Source organism: Rhinichthys klamathensis, unplaced genomic scaffold (assembly GCF_029890125.1).
Source record: "Rhinichthys klamathensis goyatoka isolate OS25496 unplaced genomic scaffold, OSU_Roscu_1.1 h1tg000485l_1, whole genome shotgun sequence".
In the NCBI taxonomy this organism is placed as follows: Eukaryota; Metazoa; Chordata; class Actinopteri; order Cypriniformes; family Leuciscidae; genus Rhinichthys; species Rhinichthys klamathensis.
In genome coordinates, this window is record NW_026606972.1 from 962,594 (window position 1) to 986,385 (window position 23,792).

The 23,792-nt window shown below is 38.7% G+C and overlaps 1 protein-coding gene across 1 annotated transcript in view; it reads right to left on the reverse strand.

Annotated features, from left to right (window-relative positions):
* The window catches only part of pparaa (peroxisome proliferator-activated receptor alpha a), a 52,535-nt gene extending 33,721 nt beyond the window's left edge, over positions 1-18,814 (reverse strand). Inside the window, exons 1-3 of the mRNA XM_056237241.1 lie at positions 18,587-18,814; positions 17,615-17,685; positions 14,839-14,884 (exon numbers count right to left, since the gene is read on the reverse strand). The gene's annotated coding sequence lies outside the window, so the exon portion shown is untranslated. The remainder of the gene's footprint in view (positions 1-14,838; positions 14,885-17,614; positions 17,686-18,586) is intronic.
* Between the last annotated feature and the right edge of the window lie 4,978 nt (positions 18,815-23,792).

Here is a 23,792-nt window from a genome sequence, read left to right on the forward strand (position 1 = left end):
CACAGAGGTAGCAGTGAGATTGCATCAGTGGTGGTCTCTCCTGGGCCCCGTGGGCACGTGTCTACAGGGCTCCTCAATTACAGAGGTGAAATCTGAGGTCAGCCTCTGTAGAGAAAGGAACAAAGGGCACGACCCACAGGTCAAAAGTGCTAGACTGGGAGCAAGCTGGTCCCCATTGAGAGGGAGGGTGCTGTTTGCTTTGAGTAGGAAAAGAGTACTAAAACACAGACAAACAGAGATTAAGAGGTGAGCCCCTTAGGACTGTCACTCGGAGGGCCCCTCCATCAACTCCGATTAACTCCCTTGACCTTTGGCTGCCGTTAGAACGAAGATGCTTAATGACCCTTACGGCTCTCCGCAGCACTGACAGAAAGTGGCAGCGGAGCTCTGGCAATGGACTGACACCAACTGACAACATAATAATAATAATAATAATAATAATGCATTTCTTTATAAACAATATTCAAATCTTATGCTGAATATGCTCTTTAAATAAATTAATACATTCCTTTTTATTAAATAATTAAATAAAGGATTAAAATCAGCAAATAAACAATTTATTGTTTTATTTTAAACTATTTACTATTTGAATATTATTCATCAAAAATAAATAAAAATAAAATAAAAAAATTCCACAGTTATTGTCCAAAATGAAAAGTGTCTTTGAAACTATTTTCAATTCACATTTATTTGTATAGACCTTTTCACAATACATATTGTTTCAAAGCAGCTTTACAGAAAATGCATGTCTACATTACAATTTAGAGTGATCTGTTTTCGGAGGTGACTGTGTCCAAGTTATCTATTTCAGTAATTTACATATACAAATCACACAGTAAGCTAATAATGTATCCATTTAAACAATGTATTAATTTAAGAGATATGATGGATTACACTGAGAAAAATCAAAAGAAAATTTACAGCAACATGTCACTGCAACTGATTCTGTGGATGTGATTCAATTTGACCACAAACAAGGAAGATGTCATAATTACACACACGTGCACACACATACACACACACACACCTTGTCCTGTCAGCTAATATGAGGACAACTGTTCTTCTGTTAAGAGTAGATGACATTTATCAATCATAAGCTACTGGTATGGCATTGTCTAGGAATTTGCCATCCCTGACCAAGCAGCGCAAACTACTGCGTTTTAAAAAGTCTACAATTCCATGATTAAAAAAAAAATGTTTTTAGAAGAATACCTCTATTTGAAGGAACATAAGCAACAATATCTCATAAAGTAGAAAATAATTTTGTGCCCATAAGGAAAAAAAAATTCAAAAGCTCAATAATTCCAGATGAAATCAGTAAGGATTAATGTCAATGTTTCGGATCCATCGGGATACGGCTGCATAATTTCGCAAGGGTGGGGCAGCTGTGCTACAGTAAAGGTCTGAAATCACAAAATGGAGGACAGTTAGACAACATGGCGGTCACCTCTGATAAGAGCATGCGCCTATGTCCACCCAAGCAGGATGAGGCTGTCTGCGTGTAATTATGTAGATATCTGTATTATAAATAAAAGTATCATATTTTGGATATAGTCTTGATATTTTGTAATAAAAAAATGGTGCAATGTGCTTGGTATGGCTCTGCAAAAGAGTAGGCATAACCTTGAACGTGTGTGTTCAGAGTGCCAGGCCATTACACAGACGGTCAGAATTGATTCCAGAAACAAAAAATAATTTTAAAACAAATAAATAAAATATGGCAAAAACATATAATCAAGGTAAAAGTAAAAAAAAAAAAAAAAATCAAAAGAGAAACAAATCATGGTCTGGTCTGGGTTTGCATGCAAGTTACTTTCTACATGGTGTGATTTTATCACTACGACACTTACAAATCATTTAAAATGTCAATACTGTGAAAACATAAACATATGGATCTCATATTTATTACGAGATCCACGGAAAAAAAAGAGACATTAAAATCAGGTGTTTTGCCAGACTTCAGAAAAATTTGAATAAACAAAAGTGGGAGGGGGTGGGGGGTCACTTTTTGAAAAGAAAATAATAGTGCTATAATATGTTTTTTATTTTATGATCAATTGCTTTGTAGTAGTAACAATGTTGAAAAGTTGTTTCCCATAATTTTCATACATGGGATTTTTTTTGCCTCATTGCAGATACATTTAACGTAATTTAGTAGTGTACTCACTGTCCCTGTTATTTATAGCAGACAAAGTAAATAAGTAAAAAGCACATTAAGCAGAGCAAACAGAGATACAAAACGAGCACACTATGTCAAAGGCTGAATGACATTCAAATGTGATGAAAATATAGAAATGTCTGTATGTTTTTTTTTGTTTTTAGGCACAAGTGGTATTTTATATTTATTATTTTAACATAAAAAGAGGAAACAATTTTAGTCATTTCCAAAAAAAAAGAAACGGAACTAAAGAAAACTATTGAGGCAAAAATATATATACCGTAATATAATTTGACTTTGGAATCAATATAGATTTTCCCCTACTACTTCTACTTTTCTCATTTAACAGAATGATATAAAGATTGTACAATTTATGTCCTTGCATGAATAATTTAACGAACAACCTGAACTTGTTTTGTCCTTTCTCTTTCATAGGCAGTGGGGATTAAACAAAGCCAGAAGTTTGTTCCTATTAGCATTTATAACAATACAATTTTTTTTTAAAAGGCAGCTCTAAATCTTTAGAATTAAAATATTCCTAATACACACCAGAATCAGAAGAAATAAAGCTCTGTAGGAAAAATGGGTTTAATACAGTGAGGAATATGCCTGAATGGCTCTTCGGTCTCTGATTTGCTAAAACGAGAGACATTTAAGACATTGTATATATTTTTTTAAATCACTGTATATTGAGGTTGTAGAAGTCCTAAACTGTTCCTCTATGTAAACAGATTAACCGATAAATTCAGGTAACAGGAATAATGCAACCATAAATCTATTTACATGCTTGCTTTTCCTTATGTACTGTTTTATTTTATTAGGTGTTGTTTTATTTATTAAATAGTTTTGCAAAAATACAAAAATAAACTTTATTCTACTGAATAATAATGATAAAACCTTGATTAAAAATCGGTTAATGCATATCTGTCAATGCACTTTTTTTTAAAATCAGTGAAATAACTGATTTTTAGAGATGTTAGAGATATTTTTAACTTATTTAAATGCTGTTAGGTGCTATTTTTATACTATAAAGCAACAGTAACATTAATTAGGAATGAGTTTATGACGGAGGTCCCACTTCAACCGGTAAATAGAAATGAATTTGCCAAGAGTTTGTTTGACCTCACTACCGTAAATTATCTGCATCCGACAGCTACAAATACACTGAAACATTTTAAAAACGACTTAACTCTAAAAGTAACTCACCTTAAAATATTCAGTCATGTGGGGAAAAAGGGACACAAAAAAACAAGATCGACAGGACAGACTTTCTCGGTGTTCACTTCACTCGCATGGCCGCTAACTAACGCATGCTCGAATCTCCCAAACTTTCTGCTGAGCACTATGTGTTTGGAGAGAGGAGCAGGATTCTGTGGCACTTTGATTAACTCTGAAACTTCCAAAACTATCAGACAGTTTCATAAAGAGCACAAATGACAATTATCAGGTGCACTATTTTTGAGGGGACATGTGCAGCTCACAAAACCAAATATATCACTTCAAGCTGTAGTGAAAAGGGCATACACTAAAAAAGTGATTATTCTAACAAATTACTAGAAAATATTTAACCTCAAATGAACTCCAGTCCAAGGGTCTACCAAAATGTGAGCTTCTAAATAAGTTTTAAATTGAGTTAAATTATCAATTATTTCTAATGCATTCAAACATTTTAAGAGGCTGTTTGAGGCTATGTACAAAAAATCTTCACTCTCTAAAGCGCATGCACAAATTAATTGCTATGTCCGTATCCAAATATTTCCCCAACACCCAGCACAGGCATCATTCAGTGCTTTCTACTCCCCCCTAAATAACCTCTGATGCATGTTAACTCTCATCTCCATTCCAAACGGCCTGTCCATTCTGGTTTGCTTCTAATAATACATTTTAACACACCAGTCCTTCTTTATTTTCCTGAGTGCTGGAGAACTGTGTGTGTGCGCGCACGAGGGGAACGGGGACAGTTCTGGCACTTAAAAAGTTCTGGCTCTTAAAAGCCAGCTTTTGCATGTCCCACATCACTTCGCCTCCGAATGGACGAGACCTCCAGGATTTGCCCCAGCTGAGCCTTATACACCCAGTCAACCCTCTTCCCCCACAACCGACAATGACCGGAGCGAGGGATGTGCTGAACGGACCCCCAATGGTGCACTCTGGATGATGAAAATAATTTTTTTTCTTTTGATTTCCTCTCTATATTAAATAAAGACATAAGAGAGGTATAGTTTTAATGATAGCAAGACCATGAAATAAACTTTCCAGTGTAATTTTCTTTTTTAATTGAGCTCAGATTTAGACTAAATTTAGTCACTATGCAGTTGTTAAATTTTAGAGCACAAACAATTTGAGTCAGACTAACGCTTTGGTTTTTAATTAATATACCATAAAAAATATCGAACAAATTCCTGAGTACATAAAAATAATTGAAAAATACCATCAAACGATGGTCTAGAGGTCAGCTTCTTTTCTTGGGAACTATCAATCTCTGCCTAGGTCATCGCAACAGTAAAGGGCCCAGAAGTCTCCTCTCAAGTATATAATAACATCCCATTTTTAGAAGAACCACGCAGAATGTGGCACTTGTCATTGCTGGTGTTCAAGGACATTATTCTGGTTAAAATTCATGTAAAAGGACGATTATAGGTCAGTGGAGGCTCATTATCGCAAACGTATTATCTTGTCATGGTTTTTCTTATTTTTTGTTCCATTAATTGTCTGCGCGTGAGTGTTCTCCCGATGGGAATCCCAACCTTTAATAGGCTAAGGTGAACATGGTGCAATATCAGGACGGCAGCTGCAAGGCAACGTCTGCCGTCATCGTTTCAGTTCTAAGGCCCGTGTCGACTGAGGCCCAACAGACACAGACACACTCTGCTCGTCATCTACCGAAAGCATTAAAAAGACGTGTGGAACTTCTGTTTTTACTCTGAATCATTATTACAATGGAAATGGCGAACAGAGTGAGTTATGCAGAACTGGAACATTATATGATTTATAGCTAAGAATAGTTTTATCCTATAATGAATCTCTAAAAAGATAAATTTACTTAAATTTTATCTGGAATGGAATAAAATAAGATTTATTGTCCCCAGAGAGAAAATGATGGGGAAGAAATACATTTTTTTTTTAAAGTTTATTTATTAATTTTGCTCTAAAGTTTTATGGGTGTAAGCTTACAAGACTGAAAATCACTGTCCGTTCCCTCCATAGGGGTTTCTCTAGTCAGCCTGGTGCAGTTTGGAGGGGTTGGGGGTGAGGGGCTATAGATGCCAGCGGTCATGAGCATGCAGGCTATAACAAAAGCAGTCTTTATGTAGCATGCATGCTGATCCAGCAGCCCATGTTTTGTGCTGCAATTCACACGTCCAGCTAAGAGGGGACAAGAACAGGCCAAAGAGAGATGCAGAGATTGACTACTGCCTTCCTGCGGCAATCACGCAAACACACACACACAACATTTGAAAATGTTGGATAATCTAGTAGAGAAGTTCTTTACATGGTTCATCTAAGTGAATTGTTTTATTACAAAAAACAGTTTTTTAACATTATTATTTTGCTAATTTATTACTTAATATGATTACATTAACCTGACTACATTAGACAACACCAATAAAATAATTTCAATTGTTAGATCAAATCAAATATCTCCTTAAGGGAACAACTGCTTATTTTCCCATTTTACAGTGCATGATATCAGATGGTCATGACTGATGTACAAGATTGAACTGGAGACATTTTATTAACTTTTTTTGCTTCTCAATAAATAAAAGGTTTTAAGAAATTCAATTGTACCGGGCCATGTCTCTGATAAAGGTAAAAAGGTAAATGTAGGCTATGGTAGCACTGCACTACCAGAAGATTTCATATCTAAAGCACATTTGAACCACCCATGCTCACGACAAAGCATTACTGCAATATTTACTACGCAAGATATATGCATTTAAAAAAAAAATTGTGAAACATGATGAATATGTAGGAAATTATTTTCAAAGCAAGACATTGCAAACTATCTATCCATCCATCTTCCGCTTATCCGGGGGCCGAGATGCAGAGACGCCCAGACTTCCCTCTCCCTAGACACTTCCTCCAGCTCTTCAGGGGGATACCGAGGCGTTCCCAGGCCAGCCGGGAGACATAATCCCTCCCCGGGAAGGCGTTCAGGAGGCATCCGGAACAGATGCCCGAGCCCTCTCTCTAAGGGAGCGCCCAGCCACCATGCGGAGAAAGCTCATTTCGGCCGCCTGTATCCGAGATCTTGTCCTTTCGGGCATGAGTCATGACCCACAGCTCATGACCATAGGTGAGAGTAGGAACGTAGATTGACAGAGAGCTTCGCCTTGCAGCTCAGCTCCTCCTTCACCACGACAGACTGGTACATCGAGCACATTACTGCAAAAGCTGCACCGATCTGTCTGTCAATCTCTCGTTCCATCCTTCCCTCACTCGTGAACAAGACCCCAAGATACTTGAACTCCTCCACTTGAGGTAGGAACTCTCCACCAACCTGAAGTGGGCAAGCCACCCTTTTCCGACTGATAACCATGGCCTCTGACTTGGAAGTGCTGATTCTCATCCCAGCCGCTTCACACTCGGCTGCAAATCGTCCCAGTGCACACTGAAGGTCCTGGTCTGATGAGGCAAACACGAGAACATCATCCGCAAAAAGCAGACGAAATCACGTGGTCCCCAAATCGGACACCCTCCGGTCCCTGGCTGTGCAAAGAAATTCTGTCCATAAAAATTATGAACAGAACCGGTGACAAAGGGCAGCCCTGCCGGAGTCCAACATGCACCAGGAACAAGTCTGACTTACTGCCGCCTGTGAACCAAGCTCCTGCTCTGGTCGTACAGGGACCAGACAGCCCTTAAGTAAAGGGCCCCGGACCCCATACTCCCAGAGCACCCTCCCCAGGACACCACGAGGGATACAGTCGAATGCCTTCTCCAAATCCACAAAGCACATGTGGATTGGTTGGGCAAATTCCCATGAACCCTCCAGCACCCTGGAGAGGGTATAGAGCTGGTCCAGTGCTCCACGACCGGGAAGAAAATCGCACTGTTCCTTTTGAATCCGAGGTTCTACTATCGGCCGAATTCTCCTCTCCAGTACCCTGGCATAGACTTTCCCGGGGAGGCTGAGAAGTGTGATCCCCCTGTAGTTGGAACACACTCTCCGGTCCCCCTTCTTAAAAAGAGGGACCACCACCCCGGTCTGCCAGCCCAGAGGTACTGTCCCCGACCGCCACTCGATGTTGCAGAGGAATGTCAGCCAAGACAGCCCCACAACATCCAGAGACTTGAGGTACTCAGGGCGGATCTCATCCACCCCCGGTGCCTTGCCACCGAGGAGCTTCTTGACTACCTCTGTGACTTCAGCTTGGGTGACGGACGAGTCCACCTGCGAGCCCTCGGCCTTTGCTTCCTCAATGGAAGACGGGTCAGTGGGATTGAGGAGATCCTCGAAGTATTTTTTCCACCGTCCGACGATATCTCCAGTTGAGATCAACAGCTGCCCACCTCCACTGTAAACTGTGTTGGTAGGGCACTGCTCCCCCCTCCTGAGGCGCCAGAGGTTTGCCAGAATCTCTTCGAGGCCAACCGATAGTCCTTCTCCATGGCCTCACCGAACTCTTCCCAGGCCCGATTTTTTGCCTCCACAACCACCCGGGCTGCCTTCTGCTTGGTCTGCCGGTACCCGTCAGCTGACTCAGGAGTCCCACAAGCCAGCCAGGCCTGATAGGACTCCTTCTTCAGCTTGACGGCATCCCTTACTTCCGGTGTCCACCACCGGGTCCGGGGATTGCTGCCTTGACAGGCACCGGAGACCTTAAGGCCACAGCTCCGAGCGGCCGCGTTGACAATGGAGGTGGAGAACATGGTCCATTCGGACTCAATATCTCCAGACTCCCTCGGGATCCGGTCAAAGCTCCGCCGGAGGTGGGAGTTGAAGATCTCTCTGACAGGGGACTCGGGCAAACGTTCCCAACAGACCCTCACAGTACGTTTTAGTCTGCCGAGTCTCTCCAGATTCCTCCCCTGCCATCGGATCCAACTCACCACCAGATGGTGATCAGTTGACAGCTCCGCCCCTCTCTTCACCCGAGTGTCCAAGACATACGGCCGGAGGTCGGATGAAACGACCACAAAGTCGGTCATCGACCTCCGGCCTAGGGTGTCCTGTTGCCACGTGCACTGATGGACACCCTTATGCTTGAACATGGTGTTCGTTACGGACAAGAGATTGGGTCCGATCCACTATGCACCGGCCCCTTACGGTCCCTTCTGCAGGTGATGAGCCCACGGGAGGGCGGCCCCACATCACTTCTTTCGGGCTGGGCCTAGCTCCAGGGTGGGGTCCCGGCTGTGCCATGCCGGGCGACGTATCGGTCCTTGTTTTTATTTGCTTCATATTCATAATGGGCTCATTGTAAACTAGTTAAGTTCAAATAGTGATATTAATTATAACATTTTAAAATAATTATAAATCCTCCTCGTCCTTCGGATGAGACGTTAAACCGACGTCCTGACTCTCTGTGGTCACAAAAAGTCCCAGGATGTCCCAGCTGGTGTGTGGTGGGCGTTCTGGCGCAATATGACTGCCGTCGCATCATCCAGGTGGATGCTGCACATTGGTGGTGGTTGAGGAGATTCCCCCTTCCATGTAAAAGCGATTTGAGTGCAGAGAAAAGCGCTATATAAATGTAATTAATTATTGTTATTATTATAAAGGAATAGTTTACCAAAAATTTCTGTCATTGTTTAATCACCCCCATATTGTTATAAATATGACTCCCCCTCCCCCTTTCAGTGGAACTCCAAAAAGAAAAAAGAAAAAAAAACATTTTGAAGAATTTCTATGCTGCTCTCTTCCACAAACTGTCAAGCTCCAAAAAAAAGTCAAAATGCATCACAAAATCTTTTTGCGATTACTTTATTTGAGAAAAGGAAGGACTGAAATTTAAGTCATTATTCACTGAAAATCCTGCCTGATAGCTCTGGTCATCATTTAGTTTCACATTATTGAAAAGAGCATTCTACTATAAAAAAAGAAAAAAAAGATATCAGGGTGAGTAAATAATGACAGTTTACAATAATTTAATTTAATTTTTGGGGGTGACCTATAGCTTTAATTCAACTAAAGGAATGCAACTAAACTGGTACTTGTTATAAAATAAATAATCAAACAAAAAAATAAATACAAAAAACATCATTCTTTAAAACACGCAAACAAACAAAACAAATCAAGGGGCTCGTGACACATGAGAGACTTTCTCCGTGTAAGGTCATGTGTAAGTGTCTCATTCTCTCTGTATGTGTACATGTATAAAGGAGTGTGACATATGGAAAGTACAGTTAAAGCTCTGAGGATTGGGCCATGAGCTCACTCTGGGATTAATTATGAAGACCTAGGGCTTCTGGTTCTGTCTATGTGCGCGCATCTAAGAAGCTATGTGTCAGCACTGCAGCCATTCAAACTGCTCACAAACAACAGTCCTGAATGGGCTCCATTTAATCAGGTATGCTCTGTGTTGTTCTGCCTCAGTGTGCAGACCTACAGACACACGCATGCACGACCATGCATGGGCTAAATAAGCATGTTCAAGTGTGATAATCAAATTATTGTTGGTGTTTGCTTGAGGGTTACCAGGGGCCTCTCTTCAGTTTTATTCCCAGCTTAGAATTAATCACTCACCAGACATCTGAGGTGTTGCTACGCACACACACGTATGCACAAACACATTCCCAGGGAGACGGGTAGAGTTTATCATGACAACCAAGGAAGGGCAAAAGAAGGTTGAGAGAAAGGAGAATAAGAGGAGAGAGGGTTCCTCTGCATGTTAGCTTGGTCTCTATTGACCTGTAAACCTTTGTGACTGGAACAAATGCAAATGGCGCTGACTTGCTCACAGAAAATACTAAAGGGCTATTCAAATGAGCCACTGCCAACAATGCAACATTGGCCTACCCATGGAGCAGCCCTCGTCTGGAGCTGGGCCTTCACACTCAACACTAACAACAGCCTTATGAAAAAAAAAAAAAAAAAAAAAAAAAAAAAAAATCTATGAGTTTCATTGGATGCTTGTATTAAAAACAATTTTGTTGTTTATTGTGTTAGGGCAGGTTCACACAGAATGCATTTTTACTGTTAAAAACACAAGACTCAAAAGAGTGGTGCCTTGAGACGCGTATTTTTAGAATGCCATGTCATGCTCGAGACGCTGCAAAGGATGATGTGAGATGCGAGCACAACGGTTAAAGACGCTGGTCTAGAAAGTGTTTACATTGAAAACCAATGGAAAAGTAACGCAGTGGAAAAGAAAAAAAACGCGTTCTGTGTGATCAGCCCCTTAGGATTTTTTTTTCATGTCATGATTCTCATTTAAGAATTTGCTGAATGTATGAATACAAAAATCACAATTTCTGCACCTCAAAAGAAATTGTGCACAAACTAATGCCATTGGTCAAGCCAATGTTGCCGTGTCAGGGATGCTCAAAGAAAGAGCAATGTTTTAATAGCATCACAGAGCCAGCATTTACATTTTTTTGGGGGGAATCAAACATATTTGTCCTTTTCAGTTATTTGAAATATTACTTGACACAGCCAAAACTTTTAGTCTTGAATGCTTTGTGCAGAAAACCTATATGGCAATCCATCATAGAATAACAAACGCAACTGCTTAAAGTTGACACAATGGTCACTTGAAAGGGAAAGGGAGGATCTTTACAATTAAAGTGCTGGAAAGAGCTTTATTACACTGGATAGGCAGGTAATAAGTCAGGAGACGTCACATTTAACAATTTTAAAGACAAAAAATAGCGCGTTTAGTTTCCAAAAATGATAAAACAGCATTAAAAAGATGATAAATGACATTACTCTGCAAAAAAAAAAAAAAAAAAAAACTATAAGCAAAGGATATGTAATATGTAAGACAAATACCGCTGTGACAAACAACATTACTCATTTGTCAATTGTCATTATAACCAGCAGATAGGTAGATGATGACGCCTGAATAAGTTCTCCAGGACATATAATGTCAATCAAATAAAAATCATAATAGACATAATTTGACGGTGAGCTGAGGTAAATTATTTTAAAACGCAATTAGGCACAAACAGCTCACTTGCTGATAAAACAATTTATGACTGTGCAAAATTATTACATGCCAAACAAAAAGTTTATGTAATAAAAATGTATGCTTGATTATGATCTCCAAGAATGAAATGTCTCAAGGACATTGTTCTGCTCAAGCTGTATGATTTTATTACTACATAAGATATTGTCAGGAATTCCGACTCTCATAATCATTATGCTAACTAAACAGTCCATATTTGGTCTTTGTCAGTGCAAATTCTTGACTCACTGTAGTCGGGAAGAAGTCTGGATGTTGCAATGGTTGATTTGGAAGCTTTTGCTATGATAAGAAATTTATATGAAATTCCAATTCCATCAAACCACACCTACGGAGAGCAGATGGAGCCGCTCACAGTCGCAAAGAATGGGTTCTTGCATTACAGCTGGATGGAGCAGAACAGATCAAATGCAATTCTTCAAAGTTGCAATATTTTTAACTTGACACTATCTTAAAAAATGGTGCTCATTGTGCAAGATGCTGAAAAAACAGGATGATATGAAAAAACAGTCTAAGTTGTCTGTCTGTCTGCATGTGTTAACAGATTTTAAATAATCATTTTTTTGCAGACAAATGTAACAGCATGTCTTGTGTGAACAGACCCAAAGTCTACCTTGACAAACTTAATTGCAAAAATTAGGACTGTAGGTAAGTGATAGACTTTAATTCAATTATATGGAAATAAAACAAATATATTTATTATATTATATTACAAATGTGTATTCATATTAGTGCCGTCAATCGATTGAAAAAATTAACTAGATTAAATCACACATTTTTTTCTGTGATTAATACGTTTTTAATATATTTTATGATGTAATAATTTCACTGTTAATCTCCAAATTATTGTAGAAAAAAGACAGTATATTTTAAATACTTGTTTAATGGCATCTTTTTATAAATGAAGGCCAGTTTCACTGATATTAATACAGGGACGGATGTCTTGATGAAAATCATTTCCCCCACCCCCAATTTTAAACATTAATTATAGTCATTCAACATTACAGTGTATTGAAAGCTACCTTTTTAAAATATATATATTAGGCTTCAAAAAATATAACAACTTTTAATTGGAGTGGTTCATTTAACTGAACTTAAAACAATCCTCACATAAACCCATAATAAATGTCATATTAATCTGTACCCTGTGAAATATACAGAAATTGAATAATGAAGTTATCAAACAGTTTGCACTGCATACATTATCAATTAAATATAGATTACTCCTTATTAAAGCTACAAAAATTCTTTAGTCAAGAGCAGTGAGTAATTTTCTCTGTTAGCTTTGTTCTTTGATTAACTTTAAATGACAGACAGCATTAGTGGCTGCTGTCACTTTAAGACCTGCCGGTGATGCACATGACGCGGATCTCACACGACTCTGATTTTCTCAAAACTCTTTACGTTCATTTAAGACTTTATTTAACTCATTTAAGACTGCTTTAATGAGGATACTCGCGCAAAAGAGAACTCGATACTGACGCGCTGTCTGTGCGCACGATACTGACATGTGTCTTTCTGTGCGTCGTGTGTGTCACAGAGAGGACATTCACAAGCAGCGCGTTCTTTTGTCTTGTCACGCTGGAATGGTTTAAAAGCATTTGCATGAATAAGAGTGCGCTCATATAATGTAACGCTAACCAAAGGATGACAGAAAAAACGGATGCTTCGTTAATTGAGTTAAATAATTTATCACCTTAAACTGGCCAAAAACTAATCGCATGCATTAACGCGTTAACGTTGACAGCACTAATTCATATATAAAATATATATATATGAAATATATGAATTACTTAGAATTATATAAATGCAGCTACTTAAGAAAAAAATAATAATAATAAACGGACATGAAATATTGATTTGGGTTTAAATAATTTCATTATGAGACATGAAATATGAGACATGAGCCTAGCACATTTATGCAGGAAATTTGTTGGATGGGCCAAGCGGTCATTATGCAAAAAAACACAGATTCATGAATCAAGTATTCCTAAGTGTGTTCCACCGTATGGATATTTTGTTTCTTACTATTGATCCTTTTAGCGTGTAGCTCAAAGAACACTCTGCACAGACGGGAAATGACTGCAAAAACTGGGAGAAAACCAGCCGTGACAGTGTCATGCTGGTCATGTTTATGCCACACGTGTTAGCTCTGCACAAAAAATTTTATATATTTTTTGCTTTTTTTTCAAGCGTGATACTCTTTATGTGAGAGTGATACTCTTTGCTAGACATCAGGAACATTTCTGCAAAAAATGACATTAAGTACTAACAGAGGGAGCATCAGAACACGCAAGAAAACATCTGGATGACACCTGTAAACGGCACATGACCTGAGAGTACATCCACACTGCAGGAGACAAGGAAATGGGTATAATGTGTGAAAGAGACCGTTAGATGATTGAGTGATAAAGACACTGCATCTTCATAAACCAGTCTCCTCTTTCTTTTTCTCCGCTGCACAATACACGCACTGAGGTTGTCGAAAAACGCAACGCAAACATCCTAATACTTCTTATCTTTACAAAGTTTGGGAGCACTGACTCTTAAATAAATAAATAAAAATCATTTTGGAGGTACTGGGATGTTTTGCACAAGTAAAAGACCACAAAGACAGAATGTTTAGTTCATGTCATGCTAATTTCACACACTTCAAAATCCATGAAACAACCAACATGTCAACCTACAAGACAGCGATGAACAGAGTTAGAGAAAGACGGTCACAAAGAAGCAAAAAACCAACCCTGCAAATCAGACAACTTGACCACTAAGATAAATCATGTTTGATCAGTGTGGTTATAAGCACAGGCACGCTGAAACGATAATTTTCAGACAATCAGGATACTGCAAACCTTTCATCCCAAATCTGCCTCTAATTTCAGTCAAACTGATGCAATGGGAGACTAACAGGTCGATCCTCATCATTTTTCTGTTCTGCCCACCATAGAAATAAGCTCTCAAAGACGTGCCCTAGATTTGAACAACCCCACTGTCTGATGAAAGATTTGATCTGCGTATGATGTTCTGAACATGTAATCAAGTGTCAGAACATTTAGGATTATGCAGCACATATCATGTACATTCTAATTTGGAAAAAACATGTCTAGAATACCTGATATCTTCTTACTTCACTAAACGACCAACATGAAACGTTCACAGAAGATGAATAGAGAGGCCTCCCACACAGAATTCACATTTCAAAGAGACCACACGAACACTGCAGGCCTGCAGACAGGCTGCAATATGCACTTAAGATTGTACAACAATTATTATTGTAAAAGAAACATCTCAGCTTTTGCACAATTATATAATATTCACACAGTAGTTTAAATATTTGCACATTCCAAATATTTTCAATGGAACAATATAAAGTTGCATAAAATATGCCTGTTTTATTTCTTAAAAGAATCTGTTAAATGATATTAAAAAAAATTATTTTAGATCACTATTTTTTAGAAATGAATTTAGTTAATTTACTGGCCAATTGTGACAAGGAGTGGCACTGCAAATTGTATGTTGATGGTCACTTTAGTTTGTCAAATTGTTTCTCACCTGCGTAGTCAAGCATGTCTGTCAGAGTCGTCCAAAGTCCCCGAACCTGTGAACAACAAATCACAGCCCATGAACATTTACTTAAACTCAATGAAAAAGCACAAGCACTTTAATTCATTTCAAGAACCGTCCATAAGCTCATCTGTGCTGCGAATATTCATCCAAAACCACCGCGAACAGCACAGCATTTTCTCGGGTCACGACCCGGCTCAGTTGAGCATGGAATGTAAAACCGAACCAAAGGAAGCAGGAGAGAACCCTGCAGAGGATTGTTTCATTTGCTCACAGGATTCATTAAGTCATTTTTGACTTGGGATCTCAGCTCCTGCTCACTGTAAGCCCAAAAAATAGATGTTTTCTTGGCAGGAGCAAAAAAAAAAACTTAAGTTCAGCCAAAATAGACAATACAGCAGTATAAGGAGCTAAAACATGCCAGATTGCAGAAGGGCGATTCAGAGCTGAGGCCCTGGCTTTCTCCCCCTCTCTAGAATGATCCACAGTGGAAAGAAAAGCCTTCTCCCTGTCCTCAAATGAACTCAAACATGAGCTTCCTGTTAGACCCTGGGAGGAAACACCCAGCACAGCAACCTCACACTAACAGAGGAAGGCCTTCACTGTCGAATTCTTCTCTGCCTGCGAAATTAGGTCAAGCACTTAAGAGCTCCTCGCTCATACCCACACATTCTCTAAAACGAACGCGCACACACGCTGACATACATAAATCACACACATGACCTCAGTTACCTCATGCACATGCACTCACAGAGGACAAGCACGCACAGAATGCGTCACCTGATGTCTCCCAGCATGACAGGTAAAACGCAACCCAGTGACTACAGAATGTGTGTCAGTCTGACTGTCCTCTGCTGCACCATGAATCTGAGCAGCTTAGGCACATCCCCCAGTGATCTGTAATGTTCCAGACTCCTGTCGGACATGCAGCGCTCTAACAGCTCTTCCTCACATCTGTGCAACCATTTAGTGCCAGCTTCAGACAGGCTACAGGCTAAAAGCTCAGGACACGCCCCTGACCTCAGCTGACACTACAGGCCACTCAAATCATCTCCGAGAGCTGCACAAAAGCGAGGATTGATTGCGTGGATGTGACAAGTTAGCCGAGGCGCCTCCTCTCTCTGTGGCGATTGCATTTTAAATTTTAAATGATGAATGCTTTTTTCGCAGGGTTAGCTGAGGTAAACTAGCTTGGATGCAGGCCAGCTACGAGACAGATGAATTTATGACTTCGCCGGCGCAAAGAGCGCGTAGGACTGTTCTCCTCTTTGTAATCTCAAAGGGCTCGGTTGGCTTTCCTCAATTATCTGGCGATTTTCAAAGTGTTTTAGCAAAAGATGCCGGTAACGAGCCGTCGGCGTCATTATCAAATCATTTCGAAAGGCCAAGCGTAATGCTCAGATTACAGTACAGAGTCCAGGTCATGTTGACACATTACATGCTTGGCCTTCTGTCTCTGCTGAAATGCAGCAAGGGAAAAATGGGAGAGCGCACAGAAAAACCTGAAGCCGAGCACAAAAGCAGAGGAGGGATGAAGAAAAAGTCTGAGAGAAAAAGAATATGACAATAACATATGCCAAATTTCTGTCATCTGTTGCAGAGAGTTTGGGGAGACATTCCTGTGGGATTGACAGTTTGGCGTGGCTGTAGCACCAGGGGCCAGTCATGGAAAGACACTTACAGTGTGCACACACACTTTACAAAGTCAGCCAGACCTGCAATCTGGCCTCGGTCGTGTGCTCTCAGCGTCGGCCTGGCCCGATCCTTCCCGCCTCGGGTTACGAAGCTCTGTGCTCAACGGTGGTTTGGTTATTTCACCGACAGGAGATGTGAATGAAAAGATATTTTTGGCAAGATAAATCAAGTGCTGAGTGACAACATTAAGACAAGTGGAAACAGATTGCACAAATGACTGATGACCTTTTTCTCTTTTTTTCCCAGTTGTTTTGAAGTGCTCACATCAGCATTCTGAACTCCTCTGTCAGAAGGTATACGACTAGAAAAATGATTGTGGAAAAAAGAAAGATACACAGGCCCTTCAAAATAATGCATGGCACTGTTTACAGTGAGTGTTGGATCACATTAAGAGGCAAACATATGTAAAACATCTGACTGAGGTTTCATGTAAAACCTCAAAAAATACCTAAAACATCCCCAAACTTAGAAATACCCCCCTAACACTAAACAGAAAATAAGAGGGAAGAGATATTTTTGGTTTCCATAAAATGCAACCAAGCAATGATAAGGACAACTACAGCTGAATTTCTCTAATGCACCTTCAAACAGACTGACAACGAATTCTAAACTATTACAAATTCAAAAAATTATTAACAAAAGGAAATTAGAGAATAAGCAGGCCTGACGTGGAAAACGCACAGTCAGCATAACAAATCTCAAAGGACAGTGGTTAACATGTTATAGCATGTGTGTGCAACACACAGAGGTGTTCGACTAGTCAACTAAAAGTAATACCTCACAGACACAAAATGAGATACACAAATCCATGCACTTTCAAATATATTAATAATACATTACAAAACACATACACACAGGCAAAGCAATAAATGCGCCTGAAACTGCAGTCTCGGTTATTCAGTAGGCTTCTTTATTCTAACATTCTGTCTGATGTACAGTATACAGAAGTACAGAAAATTGTAATTTCCTTTTTAGCATATAACAGCAGATTATTATCACATTCAATTATTTATACCGATTTGCTCACCATGAAAAATTAAACACTGTATATTTAAAGATAAAATCTTACCAGATAAAAGGTGGACGTACATTCCATCTCTGGGTCGAGTCCGAAAAAGATTTTCGCCATTTCAAGCACCACTGCAACACAGACACACACACACACACACACACACACACACACACACACACAGTCTAACATTTCAGAATAAGCTATATTCTCACTGACTGTAAAAAAAAAAAAAAAATGTCTACAACAATAGCAATATGCATTTAAGGAAATAAAACCATGTCAAATAAGTGGAATGTATTTAAATAACTGCATTATGATCAACCAAAAGTGGCTGAGGACTTTGTTTATGCATGATACAAGGATGTAAACTAAGATATTAGCATGAATTTTCAATACAAAGGGGACATAAAATATTCTATTTTAATAATAATTACATTTGTTGAGATTAAATAATTAATTTCACTAAGTTGCATGAAACATTGTAGACAATCTCAGTTTGAAAGAGACGGGATGAAATAGTCTGTGAAAAAAGACATTGGTTTGGCAGAAATCTTTCAGTAAGACACCCCATTTATGAAGTACACAAACTAGATTAATTTCTCTTTTAAACGAGAAGACCTAACGTTAGATCCGTCTCATGGTGCATTCAGTAAAAGAGAAGAATCTAACGTTATACAAACCCAAACGAGAGCAGAACGATCGATTATTTGAAAAGCGTGAACAAAAACGTCTGGCCACGAGAAACTGACCTCTTTTTCTATGTCTGATGTGTGTATTACTCTGTTATTCTATTCGACGTGCACTAATAAAATGAACTATTCCTTGATTCGAGTGCGTGCTTGACAGATATTTTACATTTGATGCCAGGAAAAAAACAAGCTGTGAAAACTAGGCTACGGTTCAATAATGCTACATATGCCGGCTTCGTATCATTGGCGCATATCATTTCAAGCGTAACAGCAAAATAAAAGCAAAAATAGAATGAAAAAAAATCAACCGACGGGACCAATATGATAACGGCAAACTTACATTATTTACGTCCGCGTTTCATCCGCTTCTTAGCTTCATCTAGGTCATTCGTACTCCTTTAGTTGTTGTTAGAAACGGCAATATAAACAAACAAAAGAAACTTGACGGGGGTCGGTGAATAAACCACGACGACCGTTATTATTCAAGTTCAGGCTGAAATTCCCTGTCGCGCGGACACTTTTGCTAGATTAACACACGACCGTTAATACAACCCGTCCGTGAGCAAACTATCACAACCTTCCCATCTAGACAAAAACATGACGACACACTGCGTCTTTTAGGGGTAAAGTTAGTTAGATTTTTTTTTAAATGATCAAGAAGATCTGTTCACTCTCCCAACAGCCATAGGACCGGACCAACAGCCTCACACTACCGTGAACTAGATCACACAAGTTCAACTAAGGTGAACTAACTGTGATTCACTCACTCACTCGCTCGCGCACACACACACACACACGAGCGCGCGCAGCGACCGTTACACAAGAGCCAGACAGCAGCCGCTGACCTATCTAATATCAGCACAAATAACACAGTTTACTCTTATTCATATTGGATATATAATGATGGTGGCCGTGGGCTTTATATTTAATTTTTTAATTAACGGGCTCGTCGAGGTCGACCCGTTCGGCAGATTTACCTCAGCTCGACGAATATGCAGTCCGTTTTCAAACCGACGACAAATCTGAGGTAAAAGTTTGGACTTGAGGAGCTTTTATTTACCGTAGATAAAAATAAGTAAATATAGTAAATAAAAGTGTGGTTCAGGAACATCCATGATGTTTGATACTAAAAAAAATTAATAAAGAAGGTGTTTGAAATCATATCTGGTCATTTGCTGATCCATAAAATAAATAACTAACGTTACATGTTGCCTTGCCGACGTATGTTGTAATAATAAAATATTGTACGTACATTTTAGTACAAATAAGCTAAACTAAGTTACATAAGAAATATTTAAAGGCGTTTAAACATTCTATAAAGTTTTTCATGAATGTTTGTAGGTGTCCCAGGTCTTGTAATCCACCCTTAACCTGTTTAAACCCCAAAATTGTCCTAGGCCCAGCTAAGTGATAGTAGCCTATACAATGAAATAAACTAACGTTATGCATTTTCAAAAAAAAAAAAAAAAAAGGTTAAACTGTTGGTAAAAGTATATGATTTTTTTTTCCCTGCTCATTGTTTCTGTAAACAGTTGCTCAATAAGACCCAAAAGAAAGTTACAAAAAAATAAAGTAACATTAATGGTCATGTTTTTTTTTTTACTGTCAGGCAACTTTGGGGATATTAATATGGATTTGTATCCTACTGTTTCATGTAATGTGTGACAATGCTTTAATAAAAAGACAAAGTCTGCCATCTTATAATGTGAATGAATCAATCAGTTACTACTTAAAAATGTGACCACTGACATATTTACATGTTTATTGTGATGATTTATATGAGAAAAAATAGACCCTTTAAATATTATATTATGAATTTTGGTAGCTTTGACACAGACATCTTTCAGAAGGGCAAACTGGCATTAAACAGCTCTGGTCATGTGACTATTTACATCAGCTATATTAAAGCACTTTCATTTATAGAACTTTTATAAAATATTATGTGACCAAAATTTACTTTTACAGAATTGTCAAAGTAATTTTTTGATGACAAATGGGGGCAGGAGGATTAAATGGGTTAAGTCAGAAGGGCTTCGGGGTATCAGGTGATTTGGTGTTAAACCTTTATGTGTGTGTGTGTGTGCACACTATCAAAGGCATTCTAAAGGGCATTTTCACCTGGTTGTGGCTAAGTAACAAGTGAGTCATGCATTCATTCTTTTATCATTTTTAAATATAATGTTAGGCTAAATTAAGAATTTGTGTCTGGATGTTCAGTATACATACAGAATGTGTAAAACATTTTAAATGTACAATGTACATAAAACAACTTTAACTTCCAACGCTAAACTGTTGAGGAAATAACTCTTTAGATGGCATTTAATATTCTAATTTATCCTTTTTATTGACTCTCAAAGAGCATTAGTTAGATTTTTTTCCTGCTTCAGGGCTCCTTGTGGCCCATAGTCAGCAATAACAATTTCACAAATGTATTTTTAAACAATACTTGCTCGTAAGAAATTATTTAACAAAGCCACTTAAAACAGGCAGAGAACTGTTTTATCTGTCAGATACAGATAAAAGGTTTTTTTAAACAAGGCAATATTTTTCCAATAAAATGGGCAGAAGACAGAATAAATAATTAGTTTACTTTTTTGGGCTGACATTTTTAGATACTGTTTTAAATTTTATTACAAAGACGAAAATAAATCACATAAAAGCTTTGATCACCCTTATTTAGTTATTATTCCTTTTTGAAAGAAATGCAAGTTAAAAAAAAAAGTTTAGAACTGACATAACAAATAGGCCTAACTAACATTTAACACTTGAGGAAAATATTTGTTCTCATACAGGATGGTGGTTGACAGATATGACGGCTAAAATGTATTTTAAGAACAATTTACCTTGCATTTTTCCCCTCTGGATCCAAAAATCAGATTACTTTCCCTATGAATACTGGTGTCATTGCTTCACCACTCTGCCAGTGGTTAAAGTAGAAGAAGAGGAACACACTCAATGAACCCACAGGTTCATCCATACAGACACAGCTAATCAGATTAAAAGGGCGAATTATGTCCTATGTGTGAACGCGCGTGTGTTTATGTCCTACTACACAAAGTGGCCTCATGGGAATTAACAGGAGATGGTGGCAAGCAGATTATTCTGAAAGGGTTGTTGAGTTCACATGGCATCACATGTTTACATGAAACTTATTATTGAACCACTGTAGTCTCCAGCATTACATGACTCAATTTTAATAAATAAATACATGCAAGAAATAAGGGTAGGCAGCAAGTGCTCCACATTTATAAACCAGAAAGTCAAGGGAAGATTTGATTATGACATTTAATACACACAACCTTTACGGCCTTGTGCCGGTTAAATTGCTTCCTCGGGCAGCCGATTACCTTGAAAACAGTTGGCCAGGGCGCCGCATATAGGTCAAACAATTCAAAATGATTACATTTGCATTTGTAAGATAAAGACGGTGAATTCTCACGCCAAATAGAGTCTTCATGTAACAAATTGCATGTGATCCTCTCTGACACATGTCAATCACACCGAAACGTAGTGAGAGGCCCACTCGCGGAGCCCGCTGATGTAGAGACGTCGCTCCTGCAGTGCACCGGCTGCACCTTTTGTCTTTTTCAGCTTATCACAAATTCAGACCCGGCATCACTTGCATACTAAGCAAGCACAAATGCTTTGGTCACACGCAAGTCAGCTCAAGAGAAGCCTGCTGCTAATTATTTTTTGTGCCCCTGACTGAAATGGGGCACTATTCAATAGAACGAAAGAGCGTAATGATCTTCAGCGGCGTTTAATGCAGAACTTTCTCCACGCCTCACACCGCCAGTGCGTGAGTGTGTATGAGTGCATGGAGCATTGAGCCCTGGGCTGTGCTAATTTGCAATCAGACACTCTCTTTGAGTTCTGTCTCTATGCCCCCAGACAGTGTAAATGGCAGCTGAGACAAAGCTCCCATTCTCTACGCGCAGGCCCTCATAGTTTTATTTCAGGCCAGTGCTCTCAGACAGAGGGCATTCTGGGAAAGCCAATAGATGGCAGTGGCATAGGGGGCGGGACACTGAGAGAGTGGAAGAGAGAAAGGCATGCTGCAACAGCCCCCTACTTCCCTCTATGACCGGCGTCCATGGGCACGCTGCAGTGCCACACCCACAAGTCTTGCACTCTGCCAGTGTCTCGCCATTACAACAACAAAAAAATATTTTATTTAATAGTTCCACAATAAAAATTTTTTTTAAACTAAATAAAGTGAAAGGTTCTAATGTCTACTCTATCTATCTATCCATCCATCCATCCATCCATCCATCCATCCATCCATCCATCCATCTATCTATCTATCTATCTATCTATCTATCTATCTATCTATCTATCTATCTATCTATCTATCTATCTATCTCATTCTCTCCTATCTTATCTTGAAATTATTCTTTGATCCATCTAATTATTATTATTATAGTGCAATGATGTCATTGCCTTGAATACAAAATGTTTCTTTCTGTAACTGTTGACATTTATTTCTCTGTTTTGTTATATCCATTTAATCAATTGTATCTATCTACATACTTTGAAATGTAAAAAAAAAAAAAACAATGGCACTGACATATTTTAAGATATTTCAGTGCAAGTTGCTTTCAGTTAAAACAGCTCAAACATTCATTTTAGTCTGGGACTATAGGCTTAAGCCTTGTCTGTGAAACCGCAATACTTTTATTCAGCAAGGGTGCATTAAATTAATAAAAAAGTAACAAGTAAAGACATTTATAATCTTACCAAATCAATGCTTTTCTTTTGAACTTTCTATTCAAAGAATCCTGGAAAAAAAAATATTGATTTCTACCAAAATATAAAGCAGCATTGATAATAATTAGAAATGTTTCTTGAGCACAAAACAGCAATGATTTCTGAAGGATCATGTGGAATAATGGCTGCTGACAAATCCAGATTTGAAATGTAAAAAATTCAAAATATATTAAAACATAAAACAGTTATTTTAAATTTTACACTTTATTTTAAGGTAACTTAGGCCCTGTTTACACGAGAACGCTCGCGGGTGAAAACGTAAAAATATTTTATCAGATGTCCCTTTCGCTTACACGGCGAAGTGGCTCCAGAGACCCTCCAGAGTGGCTCCACCGTCGCGTTCCCGTAAGGGTAAAAACGCAAAAGTCTGCTATACAGTGAAGGCACAGATCTGCTTCACATTGCCACCTAGCCGCCTGGAGTGCATACTACATCGAATTTCACACACTTTTGCGTCACCATATGCACGCAGATTCCCCACCCATAACGCTCATCTAAACGCAGAATAAAAAGTGATAACGCAATGCCACTTTTGCGTTTTCTCTTCAGATCGTTTCCGTGTAAACATAGCCTTAGTTACATGTACTTACTATAGTATAACAGTAAATTATGCATAATTGCAAGTAACTAACCCTAAACCAAACCCTAACCCTAATCATAACTCATAATTAATTACTTATTTGAGGAAGTACAATGTCACTACATCACCTAAAAATAAAGTGTAACCTATTTCTGATACAAATAAATGCATCCCTGCTGAGCATAAAAGACAAAAAATA